We start from the raw sequence: 21,036 nt of genomic DNA, 5'->3' as shown, positions 1-21,036 counted from the left end.
GCAGGAATAAGTGAAGATGAAAAGATTACGTTGGGTAACGAAAAGATTGATCAGGTCGGCACCTTCACTTACCTTTGCAGTATTATTAGTACAGACAGTGGGAGCAATGAAGATGTTAAAAGTAGAATAGCTAAGGCTCATGGTGTTTTTCATAGTTAAAAAAAAGTTTAGAAGAATAAGAAGATAAGTCTGCAAACCAAGATTAGAATATTGGAAGCTACAGTGATGACAGTGGTCAAATATGGCTCTGAAGCATGGGCGCTCCGAAAAGCAGACGAAAATTTACTAAATTTTTCCCAGAGAAATTGCCTACGAATTGTTCTAGGTACCCGGCCGACTGACCGTATTTCAAACAGTAGGTTTTACGAAAAGAGTGGTTCAATCCCACTTTCTAGGGCTATAATGAAAGAAAGCTTGAGATGGCTAGGCCACGCTCTGCAGATGAAGGATGAAAGATTTCCGAAGATTGTCCTTTCTTGGCCAACCGTCTGAGGCTACACGGAAAGCAGGTCGTTCTCTCGTCCGGGTTGGGAGGATGTCATCATTAAAGATTTAAAGGAAATTGAAACTTCCTGAGAGGGTGTAAAGAGGGGGGCCTTGAATAGATTAAGTTGGAGGAAAAGTGTGCGTTGCTGTGTTGGCCTCAGACGGCTTGGTGCTGCGGTGAGTTACTAGTAGTAGTAGCAGTAGTAGTTTGTAGTATTTTGGTTTCTGTAACCTTCGGTGCGCTAATACCCAGTGTGGTTTATGCGTAGCAGGTTCAAGCATTTACTTGTCTCACTAAGGTCTTTACAAGATTTCATAGGCTTTTCATTTTCTCTCCAAATTAGTGGATTCCTTTTTTTTAGCATATTTTCTAATTTATCTCATTAGTAAATAAAAACTTGCACTAGATATTAAATTTGAGTCGATAATTGCTCAAAATTTCTCGGAATTTGTGCTGCAAACAAGTTTGGCCCAAAATCTTAAAAAGGATAAATTCTGAGATAGCTGATCGACTTAGAATTATCAATAGAATTTTCAAATTGCCTTATTGTATTAAAGGTCATGTTGGCGTGCGGTGGCGCAAAGACTATATTCCGTATACAAAACGAGCGTCTATACATAAACCGTTTATCCAGTCAAGATAATCATTACGTAGTATCGCATAGTGGCAAACGGACTATTAGGACACATGTTAGTGAATCTTTTTGAGGAGGGTAGAGGATATCTTATGCCAACCAGTGTATTTTTAGCATAAGATTTTCAAGCTTTTGATGAAAGGTACTTCAATTAAGTAGAGGGAGATATTTAACACCTGAACCACTCTTATTTGGCTTATATTTGGGCTAAGCGTGCAATTACGGTGTTAAGGGGGTAACATTTTCACTCTAATTGCTGAAATGTTAGTTCTTAATTGGAATTGGGATTTTAAATACTGAGCTATTTTAATCAAAAAGTTATATTTCATTTTAAAGAATCGATTTGATTGGAATAAACCCTCCCTCCCAATTAGAATACTTAACTTAGATAGCTTCGAAGACCACACTGCCTTTCCATGACGAAAGTAAAACAGTTCAACATAGGGATGAAACCTTTTAATTGACAGTTAACAGATATAAAAATTTTTAACTGGATATTTTGAACACTACAAAAAAAAGTTTTTTTTTAAGTTTTACTGCTGATGATGAACACTGTATATGTGTTCGAAATATCCAGTTAAAAATTTTGATATCTGTTCATTTACTTTAGAATACTTAACTTCTTTTTTTTATAGTAAATACACCTAGATGATCCTCTTTCTTGAAGTAAAGTTGTACAAAAGTTAAACTTCAATGTAAAAAGCAAAGTTTTAGCAGATAACTCTGAACGATATCAAAACGAACATAAAAAAAGAAAAATGTTTAAATCTGAAGTGTCAGATGAAGTAGATGAACACACTTCAAATGAGTAAACTATTCAGTACTTAAGGGAGGCTACTGTCCTTCTCAGTCCTCCGGGGTGTCAATCTACGAAACTGTTGTCCTGACAGGTTATATTCTTAGACAAAAGAGAGGCAACTTTTTCAAAATTAAAATCCCTCCAATTTTTTTTTAATCAAGGAAATGGGAGCAATTGCTCCCTGTCCCCCGATTAGTCCTACTTGCCGAAAGTTGACCTTTTTCACAATACTTCAAAAGCGAATGCTCAAATAAAAAGTGAAAAAAATTCTGGTAAAAAAAAGTTACCACAGTTCCCTGAGAATGACCTACCTTATTTATTTGTATTTGCTTTAATATTAAAACGTTCGGTCAAGACATCTTAAAAGGTCATTGGTAAATGACTACAAGATGGAGTCATTGATAAATGACTCCAAGATGCTTTCAGTAAAACAAAATATCTCAGTGTATCGCAGTTATAGTGGTAGAAATCAGATCAATTTAGGGGACGACACCTACTCTGGTCTTTCCTTAAGTAGCCTATTGCTTTGCCCACTGCGTTCTGCCTGAGATACTACGATTTGCGATGCCCTTTATTCCAGTTTTTTTAACACTTCATTTTTGGTTATCCCTCAAACATTGTAGGTGATAGGTATTTTGTTTCGTTTTAAGAAGCCGTGCTAGTCGCACGGCTTCTATAATAATAAAATTTTAATATAATAAAAAACGCCTATACGGTCTATAATAATAAATTATTATATATTTGGAGCGTCCTATACAAACCCAAGAATCGAGCTTATTGGCTTTTTTCATATTTGATTTTTTTTTTCTCTCAAGTGGCTCGTAATCTTATTAATAAAGCTATTCAACTAAAATATCAGGAGGTAAAATAGGGTAGTAAACCTTTGAATTTACAGAATAAGTTCTATTTACTTTGAGGTTTAATGTTACTCTTTACTTTCATTTGAAACAGCAGCTTTATTTTTATTTTAGTTCTCTTAGGAATGATTGAGCTGACTGAATAACTCACAATAAAAATAGATTTTTAATATGACATTGCCCTTTAATCTTTTTCTATTTTTCGAACTACTCCTCAATCGCTCTTGTTTCAAGACTCACGAAAATTTGAAGGAAAATTGAACGACCTGAACTATTCAGGTCATTGAGTACAAAAACAAACAACATCATGGTAAAACTCCTGAGTTTTCAAATGTATTAATCATTATTGAAAGTGACATAAGTCAACAGTAAAGTATCATTGGCTATCTATTTTACATACAGTCAGCTAAACAACAACATTCTTAAGGGCCGAAGAGGTAGACGATACCTAAATTCCTCCACCCTCGTCCACCGCTTCCGGAATTTCACTTTGTAAATAATGATAAGGCAAGAAACGGATTAATCTACTAATTCTTTTATTAACTGCTTATTGCAGCATCACACTGCCTGGAGTCAGCACAGCTGCTCATGGTCCCCATGCATCCAACTTAATCCAACGTAACTCTTAATTCTCTCCATTAAAAAAAATCCCACTTCACATCTAAAAAACGACTTACTAATTCACTGCCACAGGCTACCACGAAAGAAAAAATAAATAAAAATCTTGACTAAACAAACTACTTAACCAGAAAAAGAAGAATTCTGAGCCCACTTTGAAGAACAGCTGAAAAATAACATGTACATTTGAACTTGGAATGGATATACACAAGGCCATATCCAGAGTGTAGGGTTTTGGACCCTTCCCCTGGATACGACCCGGGAACCCTGGATACAGCCCTGGATATACAAAATGGTGTTTCTCTTAATAGTGCGACGCTTAGGCGTGCATATATATATATATATATATATATATATATATATATATATATATATATATATATATATATATATATATATATATATATATATATTACTCTAAATAGTATAAATACCTTTAAATAGTATAAAAAAAACTTTATACATAATTTTAAATAGTATAAACTCACAAAGAAAAAACAAACAAGAAGAGAAACACACCAAGGTCCAACATTTTAACCGACAAAAACCAACAATAATAAAATTCAATTCCTAAAAACCATAACGAGCTAACCACTCAAACATGACTCCTTATGTTTAATCCCTAAACGAAGAAACTTGCACAACTGTTTAAAAGCACATGCGGTCCTCTCATCCACTCGCTCAATTAACCAATATTCACTCCGAAACAAATATCTAAAACATTCATTCCACAACTCAGACAGCAGTTCATACTCGGATAAAAAGTGAAACAAATTATCATTCACACATCCACATATAGGGCAAAAGTAGGGGCCAACTAACAGCCTAAACTTTTCCAAAAATTTTCTTCTCTCACCTAAATCAAAACTTTCCCCTCTTACCAACAACAAATTCTTCAAATCCTCTCTATTCACTCCAAATTTAAAATAAACCTCTTCACTCCAACACTGTTTAGTTTGGGAGTAAAACCTCAAAGACATAGAATGATGCCTATGAGCTTGCCACTCTTGGATTTACTGACACACTATCATCCATTGTGCCTTTTCCTTCATTCCGCATTTCCGAAAGGCCACAAAGGCTCAGTATTTTCTTGACTTGATTTGGCCATGAATCACGTCTACCGTCCTACAAACTCTTCAAATAAGCTGATTTAAGAAGCCGAACTCCAGATAGTCAAATTATATTCTCCCCACATTTTACCATTCTAACCAATCTAGCACTCCTTAAAGTGAAAAGCCCCAAAACTCCTTTCAGTACCACTGAACTAAATGAATCCTTCAAGCCTAAAATTTTCTGAAAATATCTTAGCTTAGATATTAGTTACTCCTAACTTAGCTGCCTTAGAAAAATCCCAAACCTCAGAACCTCAACGTAGACTAGAAGCTACTTTTGTCTGGAACACTCTTTTGTGGATCCTTATGTCGGCTAGCTGACCATTACTTCTCTAAAGCATATTTATTAACCTATTACCTTTTAAATTACAATCTTGTTCATGCCTAGACTTTCCTTTGAACGCGCTAAACTTAACACCCAAATAAACAAATGCATTTTTAACCTCTAACATCGTTTCTCCAAAATTAAAATTAAAATGAACCTCAGAATTAACATCCCCTTTGCTCCTAAATAATAATACTACTGACTTCTTAGCGTTTAACACTAAATTTTTTGTTAACTATATATATATATATATATATATATATATATATATATATATATATATATATATATATATATATATATATATATATATATATATATATATATATATATATATAAAACTTCGTTTGAAAGTTCTTAAGCTGAACTGGCCAGACATGACAATAAACAACAACGAGAGATATAACTCCACAAAAAAACCTCAAACGAGACTACGGCCAGTAGAGAGGAAAGACTAAAACAACCAACGCGGATATTTCGCCTGTACCCAAACTAGGCGTCCTCAGCACAGCATAAAAAAAAAAAAAAAACACTAAACTAAAAACAAATAATACCACCACCAATAATAATAAATACAATTGTCGCTACTGATCCACGTAGGGAAAAGAAGCTATTATATATATATATATATATATATATATATATATATATATATATATATATATATATATATATATATATATAGCGGCACATCGGGAGCGTTTTCTTTAAATAGTATTAATTTAATGTAGTTAATTTGTTGTTTGTTTGTTGTTATGTAATTTTCCTATAGCCCACGGGCTTTTTCTGGAATAAATTATTATTATTATTATTATTATTATTAGAGTTACTTCAATGAGAACATCAAAGCAACTGAGGAAAAATTATGAAAATTGAAACTTATTTCTTTGATTTAAACTTGCTTTGATGTTCTCATTGAAGTAACTCTATTAGCTTCTTTTCCCCACGTGGATCAGTAGCGACAATTGTATTTATTATTATTGGTGGTGGTTTTATTTGCTTTTAGTTTAGTGTTTTTTTTTCTTTTTATCTTGTGCTGAGGACGCCTAGTTTGGATACAGGTGAACTATCCGCCTTGTTTTAGTCTTTCCTCTCTACTGGCCATAGTCTTGTTTGAGGTTTTTTTTTGTGGAGTTTTATCTCTCTTGGTTGTTTAAAACTTCGTTTCAAATAGTGTATGTAGGTGAGACTATGCAGATGAGATTTCAAATGACATTTCCAAAAAAGAAGCAATTCATTAAAACGATAAGGTAAAATATTGGGAACTGACGGATTATACTTAAGACTGCAAAAGTTACAAAAATCGAAGGCAGACCACTAAGCTCTCCTGAATATGTGCCTGTTTCTAATGAAATTAGAAATGCCCTCTATGTTTTCTCCAGCCAGGAATGAAGGCCTAGTTAGCATAAGATATTTCAGAAAACACTGACATACAGAACATGCATTTACATAAATGTGTCTTGTGTTTTGTTGTGTTTTTTTTTCTTGGGTATCCACATTTTCTATGATGCTGCTGAGACGAAAATAGCTTTTAAATTTTATTTTGGCATATCAATCCTGAACAAGGCATTATGCTATTCCTTATAACAAAACTATATAATAGGTTGCATTCGTGGGATGGGTGATTTCTTACTCATAAACGGCCAACATCACCACCACCCCCACCACCAAAAAAAAAACAACTTGAGGAATTCCATACATTCATTTTAAGCAATACCCATACTTTTAAGGTTTCTACCGAAGTTCTGTCCCATCCACTTGAATATCCAACCCAAACCACCTCCTCGCCCCCCCCCCAAGAAAAATCAAATATGATATCGGGAGAAAATCGTCGACGTTGCGCCTATTTTTAGACTATTTTAGTCTGCCCAACTGGGGACGGGTACAGGTTGAAGTAATAAATGATTAACTTAATTTTTGGCTTACAATTTTCTTTTTTTTATGTGATAATTAACTGCGTTGACATGCAAAATCCAATCTTGCGTTTAAAAGAAGTCGTTTAGTAGAGTGTAACACGTTCTAGAAGCGATTTCTTTTGAGTATTAATCTTTTATGTGAACAAAAAAAGCATATCTATTTCTCAATTCTAAATTGGAATAAGCTTTAAAGGCACCAGAAAGCTAAACTGTGGACGTTGCATTTTGAAAACTTTTTCCATCCCCAGTTCAGACTATAGACACTTGATTGCCTTCAGGTCCATAAATTTCTTTATTACAATGCTAGAGCAGTATGTTTTTTTTTGCTTACTGAATCGGAAGCAGGTCTGGTAAAAACCCAGGCTCTTAAGGTCCGCCTTTGAGTCATTTGATTTGTCAATGCCATTGTCCATTTTGTCCGTGTTTAGTCATCCGAAAAGCTAGTCTTTTAACTGTTTTTTGTTCGGTTCATTTCGCAAGAGTAATCAGAGAAACTCCCCAATAGAGTTGCTGACATATTTATGGTAAAGAAACAAGGGGCCTAAAACTTACTTGATTTATTTGAGCATTTCGAGCGCATCCCCATCAAATGTCTCATAGATAGGCTAATTCATTGACTCAAAAACGTGCAATCATTTTGCTTGAATACTATTGTAGACAAAAATTCTGCTTCAGATTCCCATTGAACTTTTTAAGAAACTTTTCTTATCACTTCGAGGACTTAGGTATAATTTGAAGAGTTTATTGAAGAACCAACCAAATAGCCTGTTGGGCAAAAGTAATCAATCACAGCGTACACTCTTTTGAGAGGGTCCGAGAAACAATGTGTTATGTTGATGAATGTGTTGTGAGGAAATATCCTGAAAGTTTGAATTTTATACCCCAGCCGTCACACGAAATATGGCACACTTATTAAAAAATGTATAATTTGTCACCTTTTAATCAAACCTACCTGTACACTATACCTATAACCAGAAATCCGTGCTTGTCTAGCAGCATAAAAGAAGGAGCAAAAATGTATACTCTGGGGCAGTTTTTGGGAAGACACTGACGCTTTAGATTAGGCTGGTGTTTTTCCAGAGACGCCTCAGCTATTCAGTTACGCAACGGCACGTGATTTTTCCCAAGTAGTGATCGGCAGGGAGTTACCGACATTACCATTCAAATAAAGTAAAATGTGTTTTTGGTTCATAGGGGTGAAGCAGTTCAAATAGGAAAGACAAGATATTGGTAACATAGCCTATAGACGACGAATGTTCTAAGCTATGGATGCATCATTCGAGTAAATGAAAGAATTATAATATTGGACACAAAAATCAAAGAAATCGTTTTCTCGCCAGCAGTAATGATTCATAATTTTGTAAAAGATTTCTCAGCTTCGTTTAATAAAATTACATAAGTTTTCTACTATGAAATCTCGCGACAATCTTTCTTCTTTTTCTAATAGATGTGCGAGCTTAAGTCAGCGTATCGAAAACTTAAAATGTCCTCATAAACACTCTGTAACATTAAAAAAGTAAGTAACTGGAGTAAAGAGGATCTTTACACCTATCCCATCTCCAGAGAAATATTTACCGAATTAGCTCCATTTTCCCCATAATAACCGCCAAATTAGTATTTTTATCATCTTTATATTCCCCCCTCCCCCCAAAAAAGTTACTTCGGCACTTGTGTATTATTCAGAAGACACTCAATAAGTGAAGTTAGGTTCTTTCGTGAAACAAATTACGATGCAGGTACATTTTAATTAGGTAAACCTAACCTAACCTAAATGTTCCTTCTCGTAAGAGCATAAAGTCATATTGTGTCCGTTGAGGCACTGTTTTGCCGTGGGAAACTACCCCTTATCCTTGAAAAAATATATTCTCTTTTTCATTCTTCCGCAAATCCCAAATCTTCATTTTAAAATCCAAGTTCAGACACTATCTTCTATCACTATGCGTAGCAAACTAAATTGAGATTGGTCTTTGTGGCTATGAAAACGGATTTCCTCAAAAAAGGTACCTGTATCGTAGTTTGTTTCACGAAAAAACATAGCTTCACTTATTGAGTGTGTTTTGAATAATACACAAGTATCGTTACTTCCTGCAGACACATTTGGCTGCAACGCCATGCTTACTATATCATGCTTACTACCTTTAGTAGTCTACATAATAAAGTTGAAACAGCATCTTTGTTTTTATCTTCTTTTTCTTCGGTCCAAAAATAAGAGTACTTTTCATCTTAATAATCAATCCATTCAACCTATTCATGTTAAGAGTTTACATCCCTATCTCAAGTACGTTTTTCATCTTTGCCTCAAGTTATTCCTGTCTTTCCATCTGGATGATGGGTCTTATCTGCTCCTTCACAGTTGTATGAACAGGCTATTGGCCAAATTGACCAAAGCATAATGACCAGCTTTTTTGCAATCGAGTGGACTGAGAAACGATTGTTGTTTTCTCCTAGCTAATAGCTATCTTGTCATCTGAAACGCTGGCTCAGAGCAAGAATGATAAATGTTTAAGAAGGATTCTTAATCTACGGTTGTTCTAACTTAGCATTATTAGCACTATTCACCTTATTCTTATTTAAAGAATCATATTACCATTATATTACCATTATTACCATTATTACCATTACCATATTACCATTATTATATTACCATTATTCACCAATTAAGACAAACCACTGCAAAAATTAAAATGGGATTTTACATCCCTCTCCTCAAAGATTTTGTGGGTGAGTGTCTCTACTTTTGAAGAATGAAAGTCTTGAGGATTAAAAAATAGAAAGAACAAATCAATGTTAGAATTAACTGTTAAGGATTTTATACAAGCCGCATGAACTCATTTTCTCAAAATCACCAGTACTCTTTTGAATCTAACCAAGGGGGTCATTCATTGGAAATACATATTATTTTCATTAAAGTGCAAATAACAGGCAAGGTCTTTAGCGGGTCTTAGGGCATCCTAGTGCTTTTAATTTCTGCTCGTTTTCAAATTGGCTTGATTTGTCATTTAATGTGTGTTTATTTTAGGTTTTATTCATTAACCCACAGTAATAGCAGTTTTTATTCATTTTAAGTTGGCTTATTTTGGTAATTAATTTTTGTCTGTTTTAGGTTCAAACCATTCTACATTTATTTTTAAAAAGCTTTTACTTCGAAAACCTTATTTCTATACTAGTATCTTTTCGTTTCTAAGCAATTTCCGAGTTAGTCATTATTTGTGCGAGTTAGTTTTCAACAAATTCGTAATTACTTACTACTAGTTTTGAATAATAGAAAGCATTGGCCTTAAACTTAATATTATAAAATCATGGTAACCTTACGATTTCCATAGATAGAAGAAGATGGAAAAATACAAAGTTGTTTTAATTGAGAATATATAATTTTTTTTAATTCAAGTTCTATCTTCTCATAAATACAAGAGATATTCGAAATAAGTTACTTGATTAAATCTCTTTCAAAATGATATGCAGACTTTTGCAATCTACAACAATAACAAGAGTAGGTCTTTAATATATCATAATAACATTGAACAAATATATAGATTCACACCATCACTTTGTGTGCATAATAATCATTTCCTTTTATTTTCTTTTGTACCCTTGGTAAGAATCAAACAGTTTGTAGTAACGAACCGTAAGTAAGGACTGGTGCGACTCAATACTAACCGAAACTCTAAGGAACAGAGTCCTGAAAACAATGGATCAAACAGTTCGTGGTAACGAACCCGAACTAACGAAGGAGCGACCCGGCTCAATAGTAACCAAAACTCTAAAACATTGAATTTTGATATCAATAGCTACATCAAAAGAATCGCATTTTGATGCTGATTTTAAATATATAAGTTTCATCAACTTTTGTCTTACCCATCAAAAGTTACGAGCCTGAGAAAATTTGCCTTATTTAAGAAAATAGGGGGAAACACCCCCTAAAAGTCGTAGAATCTTAACAAAAACCATCAGATTCAGCGTATCAGAGAACCCTACTGTAGAAGTTTCAAGCTCCTATCTACAAAAATGTGGAATTTTGTATTTTTTGCCAGAAGACAAATCACGGGTGCGTGTTTATTTGTTTGTTTGTTTTTTGTTTTGTTTTTTCCCAGGGGTAATCATATCGACTCAGTGGTCCTAGAATGTCGCAAGAGGGCTCATTCTAACGGATATGAAAAGTTCTAGTGCCCTTTTTAAGTGACCAAAAAATTGGAGGGCATCTAGGCCCCCTCCCACGCTCATTTTTTCCCAAAATCAACGTATCAAAATTTTGAGATAGCCATTATGTTCAGCATAGTCAAAAACCATAATAACTATGTCTTTGGGGATGACTTACTCCCCCACAATCCCTGGGGGAGGGGCTGCAAGTTACAAACTTTGACCAGTGTTTAGATATAGTAATGGTTATTGGGAAGTGTACAGACGTTTTCAAGGGGATTTTATTTTGTTTGGGGGTGGGGCTGAGGGGAGGGGGCTATGTTGGAGGATCTTTCCATGGAGGAATCTGTCATGGGGGACGACAAATTCAATGAAAAGGAGGCAGGATTTTCTCCATTACTATAAGAAAACAATGAAAAATAAACATGAAAACGTTTTTTCAAATGAAAGGAAGGAGTAGCATTGAAACTTAAAACAAACAGAGATTATTACGCATATGAGGGGTTCTAAAAATACTTTAGCATAAAGAGCGAGGTATTTAGGAGGAGATATATACCTCGCTCTTTATGCTAAAGTATTTTTAGTAATTTCAACTATTTATTCTACGGCCTTTCTGATTCAGGGGTCATTCTTAAGGAATTGGGATAAAACTTACGATTTAGTCTGAAGAGTGAGGTATTAACGAGGGTACAAACCCCATCGTACACATAATAAAAATATAAGATTATGAAAGTTTGTCACGTAAGTTAATTCTTAAGTTACGTATATTTTTTACTAATAAAAACGTTCGTTAAAAATTAAAAGTTCTAGTTGGCTTTTTAAGTAACCGAAAAATTGGAGGGCAACTAGGCCTCCTTCTCCACCCCTTATTTCTCAAAATTGTCTGATCAAAACTAAGAGAAAGCCATTTAGCCGAAAAAAGAATTAATATACAAATTTTATTTTAATAATTTATGTGCAGAGAGCCAAAACCAAACATGCATTAATTCAAAAACGTTCAGAAATTAAATAAAAAAACTAATTTTTTTAGCTGAAAGTAAGGAGCGACATTAAAACTTAAAACGAACAGAAATTACTCGGTAAATGAAATGGGTTCTCCCCTCCGCAATCCCTCGCTCTTTACGCTAAAGTTTGACTGTTTGCCACAATTCTACTTTTTAAAACAATTAAAAGCTTTAGCGTAAAGAGCGAGGGATTGCGGAGGGGACAACCCATTTCATATACCGAGTAATTTCTGTTCAATTTAAGTTTTAATGTCGCTCCTTACTTTCAGCTAAAAAAAATTAGTTTTTTTTTTATTTAATACATAGAAAGAATCAAATTTTGATGCTTATTCAAAATATATAAAATTCACCAAGTTTAATGTTACCCATCAAAAGTTACGAGCCTGAGAAAAGTTGTCTGATTGTTTAAAAAAGGGGAAAACACCCTCAAAATCACACAACCAGATTCAGCATATCAGAGAATCCTATTGCAGAGGTTTCAGGCTCCTATATACAAAAATATAGAATTTTGTGTTTTTTGCTAGAAACAACGTCACGGATGCGTATTAATTTGTTGTCATTTTTTATGGGACTTGGTATCTACCAAGTCGGTTAAATCGGAAAAATTAGAAAAAATGAGGTATTTTTAACTTATGAACGGGTGATCGGACCTTAATGAAATTTGATATTTAGAAGGATATCGTGTCTCAGAGCTCTTATTTTAAATCCCGACCAAATCCGATGATATAGGAGGGATTTGGGGGAGGCATAAAATCTTGGAAAACGCCTAGAGTGGAGGGATCGGGATGAAACTTTGTGGAAAAAATAAGTGGTAGTCCTAGATAAGTGATTGACATAATCAGAACCGATCTGCTCTATTGGGGGAGTTGGGGGACGAGGGTTAAGTCTGAAAAATCAGAAAAAATGAGGTATTTTTAACTTGCGAAGGAGTTCTAAATTTCACATTTAGAAGGAACTCGTAACTCAGATCTCTTATTTTAAATTCCAACCGGATCCAGCGTAATTGAGGGGGAGTTGAGGTGACCGGAAATCTTGGAAAACGCTTAAAGCGGAGAGATCAGGATGAAACTAGGTGGGACGAATAAGCACAAGTCCAAGGTACGTGACTAACATAACCAGACAGGATCTGCTCTCTTCGTTCAATTTGGGGGGGGGGAGTAATTCGGAAAATTTAGAAAAAATGAGGTATTTGTAACTTACGAACAGGTGATCAGATCTTAATGAAATTTCATATTGAGAGGGATATTGTGCTTTAGAGCTCTCATTTTAAATCCCGGCAGGATCTGGTGACGTTGGGGGGGAGTTGGAGGGTGGTACCGAAATTCTTGGAAAACGTGAAAATTGAGGTATCTTTATCTTACGAATAGGTGATCGGATCTTAATAAAACTCGATATATAGAAGGATCTTATGTCTTAGATGCTGCATTTTTAATTCGAATTGGATTCGGGGACATAGGGGACTAGAGGGGGAAACAGAAATCTTGGAAACCGGAAATTATGGAAAACTCTTAGAGTAGAGAGATCGGGATGAAACTTGATTGGAAGAATAAGCACAAGTTATAGATACGTGATTGACATAATTGGAACGGATCCGTTCTCTTTGGGGATCCGGTGGGTGTGTGTTAATTTGGAAAAATTAGAAAAATTGAGGTATTTTTTACTTAAGAATGGGTGACCGGATCTTAGTGGAATTTGATATTTAGAAGGAATCCATGTCTAAGAGCTCTTATTTCAAATCCGACCAGATCTGTTGACATTGAGGGGAGTTTGAGGGGGAAACCGGAAATCTTGGAAAACGGTTAGAGTGGAGAAATTGGGATGAAACTTGGTTGGTAGAATAAGAAAATGTCGTAGATACATGATTGACGTAACTGGATTGGATCCGCTCTCTTTGGGGGAGTTAGGTGGTGGGGTTCAGTGCTTTGGCGAGTTTGGGGCTTCTAGACGTGCTAGGACGATGAAAATTGGTAGGCGTGTCAGGAAGCTGCACAAATTGACTTGATAAAGTCGTGTTTTCCCCGGTTCGACCATCTGGGGGCGGAGGGAGAGGAAAAATTAGAAAAAATGAGGTATTTATAACTTACGAGTGGGCGATCAGATCTTAATGAATTTTGATATTTAGAAGGACCTCATGACTCAGAGCTCTTATTTTAAATCCCAACCCTTGTTAAGCCTCTGATTTTCTTTTTAAATCAATTCACTGATTCTTAGAATTTTGCTAGAGCTTATACCATATGATCTCTTGGCTCTTCCGGCTTTGTCACAAGTGCCATATGAGCTCTTAGCTCTTGTTTTCAAGTGTGATCGCGCCGGACTAACAATTCTAGAAGATAATGAGAGGGCTCATTTGATCGGAAACAGAAATTTCTGGTGGCCTCAATAAGTGACCAAAAATATTGGAGGGCATCTAACCCCTCTCCTACGCCCTTTTTTCCCCAAAGCCATCAGTTCAAAATTTTGAGAACGTCATTTTGATCAACGTAGTCGAAAAATTTTACAACCATGTCTCAGAGGATGACCCCCAGGCTGTGAATCCCCACAGTCCCCAGGGGAAGGGCTACAGGCTATAAACTTTGCCCGTTGTTCACATTTAGTAATGGCTATTGGGAAGCATACAGATATTTTTCATGAGGAGATTATTCTGGCAAGGGGGGCAACTGAAAGTACTGATTAACAATAATACTTAAAGGAAACAGAAATTATTACGTAAATGAGGGACTTTGCCCCCACTTCAGTTCCTCGCTCTTTGCGCAAAAACTTTTTTTTTAATTAAAAAAACTTTATTATTTTAATTCAACAGCCCTTGTGTTTCTGGAGTCATTCTTAAATAATTAGAGTGGAAAGCCAAACTTTAGCGCAAAGAGCAATGTATTGAAGAGGGGCCCCCTCATATACGTAACAATTTTTGTTCGTTTTAACTTTTAATTTTGCTCCTTAATTTCAGTTGAATATAAACATGTTTTTTTTAATTAATCAAAAACAGTCATGGACGAAATGTGTAAGTGCTGACAATTACAAGCAGTGGCACAATTTTGTCAAGGTCCTGGAAGAGAGGGGGCAAAGGTGGAGCCGATTTCTTAAGTCAGGTAAAAATGGAAGTAAAAAAGGAAAAATTCGCCATATAGTATCATAAAGGCAAAGCTACACCAAAGAAAAATTATCTGTTTTCTGTGACTGCTTGAATTGTGTAAGTAATGAGGTGTCAATCTACTTAACAGAAGCCATAGGGGTGTAATATTGGATATACTAACCGCTCAAAATGCTATGCCGCCCACCTGGGTCTTACACGATACTAAAGTGCACCTGTAACGGTATAGTACACCTCTATGCTACGCTATAAAGTTTTTTCCGACAGGGGACCCTAGTAAACAATTGCACTACGACCCTAGTAGCCAATCCCAGTGGGCACCCACTAGCAGTCAATTCCAACGGAAAACCTAGCATCCAAATCCGTGGGGGCCTAGCATCCGATTTCCCTAGACTCCTAGCAACCAATTCCCACGGGGGACCCACTAGTCAAGTGGGAAACCCCCAGTTGTAGCTGAGAATGACGCAATACCGCCTGATTTGTTTTATGGCCCATGGGAGACCCCCACTTATAATTGAGGAAGATACACGTGGGATGTTACGTAATGACGATACACCCATGGATGTTACATAATGTTTTCAGATATTTTTTCAGGATTTCATTGTTCTTTCCACGCTTTTTTATTTCAGAACGTTTTTTAAGAGAACCCTTACATTCCAAAGATTTTTGTCCCCCTTATGAATCGGAAGGGATTTCCCCTCAATGGAATGAAGCACTAGACCGCTGGACCAAGAAGTAATTGACGTAATTGTGATTCAGGGAATATCTTCTACGTGATAAACTATTCCACGCACGGAGAATTCCCTACCCGCTTTATAAGACGATTAAATGGATCGTATGTTTCAAACTCTTTCCCTATGACAGCGCGCAGGCATCCCAGGGCTATTGATTTTTGATATATTAAATGTACATCTCTGTTACGTTGTATCAATTTAATTCGTGGTATTGGAAAAATCACATTTTGAAAAAGACAAAAGGATTACGATTTATGCAGCAGAAGCATCATTACTTACAATAGTAAAGACAAGAAAAACGTCAACTTTACAATACATTTTCTCGCTATTAATTGAAACATGCAAACGAACAAAAACGAGACACTTTTTTGCCTTTGGTTATTTCTCGGAGGTTTTAATGAAAATGTCATATTTCTTTGAGCCAAGCCTATGCATATTCACGTTACCATGACAATATGTGACTGGTCCATCCCTGGCAGCCAATCCCGGGGAGGCTAGGGGGAGGGTTGTTAGTAGAGATAAATTCAAGTCATATAAAGAGATATTTCTGGGAGGTCTTAATGAAAATGCCTCACTTCTACTGCATTATTGGACGCACCTGCCTGTTACATTGTGTTCATTTAAATCTTAGCATTAGCAAATTCATATTTTGAATGAGCTGTAAGCATTATGCATTATATAGCAGAAGCCTCATTACTTACAACAGTAATAAATAAGAGAAAATGTAAACTTCACAATACGTTTTTTTACTAGTAAATGAACTCGCAAACGAAGAAAAAGGAGACACTTTTTTGCACTCGGTTATTTCTGAGATGTTTTAATGAAAATGGCTCGTTTCTTTGAATCATGTTATTAGCAAATAATATTTCGAATGAGCCTTAAGTATTACGTATTATGCAGCAGAAGACTCATTACTTGCAATAGTAATAATGAGAAAAATGTCAACTTCATGGCACGTTTTCTCGCTAGTAAATGAAACACGCCAACGAAAAAAAAGATATACTTTTTTAAATTCACTTATTACTGAGAGTTTTTTTATAAAACCGTCACGCTATTTTGAGCCAAGACTATGCATATTCACACCCCTGTTCACGCCTCCCCAATGGTAACCTTGTGATACATATAATCACCCTACGATATTCTTAACCTTTCGCTGGTTTCAGGATTTTTTTGCAGCTGTCTCCCAGGTACTTTATGGCTGATCATCAGCAATAGATATGGTATTGTGTGTTTTCGATCATTACCTTTTTTTACATAAGAAGAATAAACACTCACATGTTATTTTAAAGGTGAAGATGAAATGTTCCAAGAAAGTGTTTGCACCATTATCGCAGCATTGAATGCCGAGAAAGAGAAATATTTGAACAATGAAACAAGTGCTAATGGTAACACTATTGGAAATGTATGCGTTTGTCATGACAATAAGGAGTTAAATTCCTTTAGAGCACCCAACAATTTCCATCATCAGAATGTTGGATATGCGAGAGTAGCGTTTCCAAATACTATAGTGCTCAAAATAGAATGCAAGTCTAAAACTTTTAGTTAATGACAAGGGCCAGCTTCTTGCTTATCCTGCTGGTAACACATTACCCGTTGATGGATCCTATCACCATTTTTCTGGCATTAGCTTTAAAAAAAGACAAGTTGAAGACAAGTCTACTACAACACCAAAGTTATCTTATCCAGGTGCCAAACCTGCAACCTATTTAAAAATAATGTCATAATGGACTGTGAAATTGAAATCAAAATAAAAAGAGCATTAAAAGACAAAATAACTAAGGAATGTAGAGATGAATTAATGAAAAACACAACACTGGCAAATGTCACGAGTACGATCATGGAAAAGGTGCAGTTGAAGTGTTTCAAGAAAGTGTATATTCATAATAAAATTATCGTACCACTGAATGCCCTTAAATAGATACATTTGAACTGTTAAACAAGCATTAATGAGGATCTTATTAGAAATGTATGTTTACGTTTTCACTAATCTGAGCGGTTAAATTCCTTTTGAAAGCCCAAGAATTTCTACCATCAAAATCGAGGAAATGCGGAAGCGACATTTCCAGAGATGATAGTGCTCAAAGAGTATCCAAGTCTACAACTTTTCTCTCACTACTTTTTTACTCTCAACTTTTTTTCTCACTACTGTTGCTGGTAACACATTACCCGTTTATAGATGTTACCACCAACTTACTGGCATTACCAGTCGAAAGAAGAGAAGAAGAAGACAAGCCTACAAAAGCACCAATGTCATAATGCATATCTTATCAAGCTGCTGAAATTGCAACCTATATAAAAATAATGTCGTATTAGACGGCGGAACCGCAAGTAAAATAAAAATGACATTGACAGAAAATATCACCAAGTAATATAAAAATGTTTTGGTGAAAAACAAAGCATCGGCTAACGTTACTATTACCATAATGGGTTTACCAGCAAACCCAGTCCATTAACCCAATAATATCAATGATGAAACGTACGACGAAACTGTTAAAAGTTGTTTAAGATCCAAAATAAAATAAGTGTTACTCAAGAGAAAATATAATGAAGTATTTACGAGAGGGATTCAAAGCAATTATTTTTCTTATGATGATATTCCACATTCTATTATTTAAATAAAAACAATTTATTACATTACTTTGTTACGTTTCCACTATTTTTTTGGGTGTGCTATCAACTCCAAAGCTTAGAATCTCTATTCAAAAATCAGAGGAGCATCAAAAGGAAATTTCAGTGACACAGATACTACTACCAGGCTCATAAGGAGTCTATTAGAGTCTGAGATTAGTTAGCGGGTTTTTTTTACCGAAGTCAGAGAGATATGAGCTGGATTTTCTTCAAAAATCCAAATAGACACAGACACACACACACATACACACGCACACACACACATATACACACACAAACTTACACATACACATACACACACACACGCAGATACATACATACACACGCACACACACACACACACACACGCACAAACACACACACACACACACACACACTCTCTCTCTCTCTCTCTCATATACATACACATACACACACCCAGACACACAGACAAATACACACATACACATACACACGCACACACACACACATACACACACACAAAAACATACACACACACATTCACACACACACACACACTCATACACACGCACATACAAATTACTCACACACAAACACGCTCAAGCACATAAATACTCACATAAACAAACAAGCGCACACATACACCCAAAGACACAGACACAACCCCACTCTAAACACGCACACTTACACACAAACACACCCACATAACATTTACATTCAGTTTATTTCCTTTTACAGCTTCTTCATTAGCATCCGGTCATATAGTATAGCATCACTCAGCTTTTTAGTCCTTAAAGGGCTCTTGGATAATTTTAATCTACGGTTATGGTTAGATTCAGTAAAGCCTTTGCCGCTTTTTTAGTCTTTTATGGTAGAAGGAGCAAAATTTTGGGTCTCCGGATATCTGATACATATTTCTTTATCTGGTATCTTCTCAGCCACCCATTGCAAGAAAATCGAACTTCATCTTTGGGGTGATGAATTGAATGGGATATCTCTAACATCTGAAGCCTTCCAAGTTGAACTATGGAATATGTTCGTCATATTTCATTATTAAAAGGTTATCCGTTGGAACATATCCCTTAAAATAAAGATCTTGCAAATCAAAAAACTGCATATTTCTAGAATCTCTTCTTGTAACTTTTTTAATTTTATGATCATTTTCATTGCATGATCTTATGATTTTATTATAAAAGCCTTTTCGGCTTATAAAATTTAAACACGCACACCATCGTTTTTTATTATACTTCAACATATTGAATTTGGGATCACAATTGTGGCTATAAACTTCACAACATTGTTCATCCAACAATAGGAATGATGCTTCAAATAATGACACCACACGAAGAAGGTTTCAGTCCAACATATTCGGAGTCAATTACGCCTAACATTGAAATAACTGTTAATAAAAATTAATGTTGACACACTGAAATTATTTTCAATAGAGTGGCATGTAAATCGTAAGATCTATCAAGTCATGTGTCGTTGACCTTCAAAACCTGTTTTTGCAGAATTATAAAGCCTCCCCCTCCTGAACCAAAACAAGTTACTTGAGATTACGTCATCTTGACATGTAAATATTGGTCGATTTCTTTGACAACCAGGGGGAGTTCGTAAGCTCTATCAAGTCACGTTTCGTCGAACTTCAAAACCTGATTTTGCTGGATTCTAATGATGCCTCGGAACCAAAACAAATCACGCGAGAATACTTCATCTTGAAAAGTAAATTTTGAACTATCTAACCTAGCCCTGGAAACACACAAAAGATATATGAACGTGAGGTTAGGTTACATTAAGTTAACTATTTTTAAGTTTGGGTCGTTTAGGTTAGGTTAGCACGGCCAGCCACGCTTACCCAGTCTAAACGAAAATAGCTTAAAAATAGTCAACTTCTACTTAAGTAGTTAACTGCTTAAGAATAAGCGAGAAGTTGGCCTTCGTCATCAACTATAAGTTTTAGACTTACATTCTCTTTTAGCAGTATAATCTCTGGAAGTGTTACTGCCACGTATCCACCAATTTTGATGATGAAAATTTTTAGGCACCCCAAAAGAATTCAACTCCTTACTGTCTTGACAAATGCCATAAAAGTGATAAATATGCATCACGGGCATGTCGCTGGACTCACACATATTTTCAAGGTTTCATGAACATACATAGTCTTGGCTCAAAGAAACGTGACATTTTCATTAAACCTCTCAAAAATAACCGAATGCAAAAATTTTCTTTTTTTCTTCGTTTGCGTGTTTCATTTACTAGTGAGGAAACATATTTATAATTTGACATTTTTTCTTTTTATTACTATTTTAAGTATTAAGGCATTTGCTGCATAATGCGTCATACTTACAGCTGATTCACAATGTCATTTTAGTAACACGAAGATTTGAATTATTACAATGTAACAGGCATGTACTTCTAATGAAGCAATAAAGATTGGGTACTTTCATTAAAAGCTCTCAGAAATATCCCTTAAAACTTAAATTAACCTTTAACAGCAACCCTACCTCCCTGAAATTTGGCACTAGGAAAGAGCCACCCTTATTCTGTCACGATAACGTTAATTTGCATAGTCTTGGCTCAAAGAAACGCAGCATTTTCATTAATACCTCTCAGAAATAACCAAATTCAAAAACGTGTCTCCTTTTCGTCGTTTACGTGTTTCATCTAGTAGTGAGAAAACTTATTGTCAAGTTGATTTTTTTTTCTTATTATTACTATTGTAAGCAATGAGGCTTC

This window comes from Artemia franciscana, chromosome 7 (genome assembly GCF_032884065.1).
Source record: "Artemia franciscana chromosome 7, ASM3288406v1, whole genome shotgun sequence".
Classification (NCBI taxonomy): domain Eukaryota; kingdom Metazoa; phylum Arthropoda; class Branchiopoda; order Anostraca; family Artemiidae; genus Artemia; species Artemia franciscana.
Note: the sequence above shows the minus strand (reverse complement) of the source record.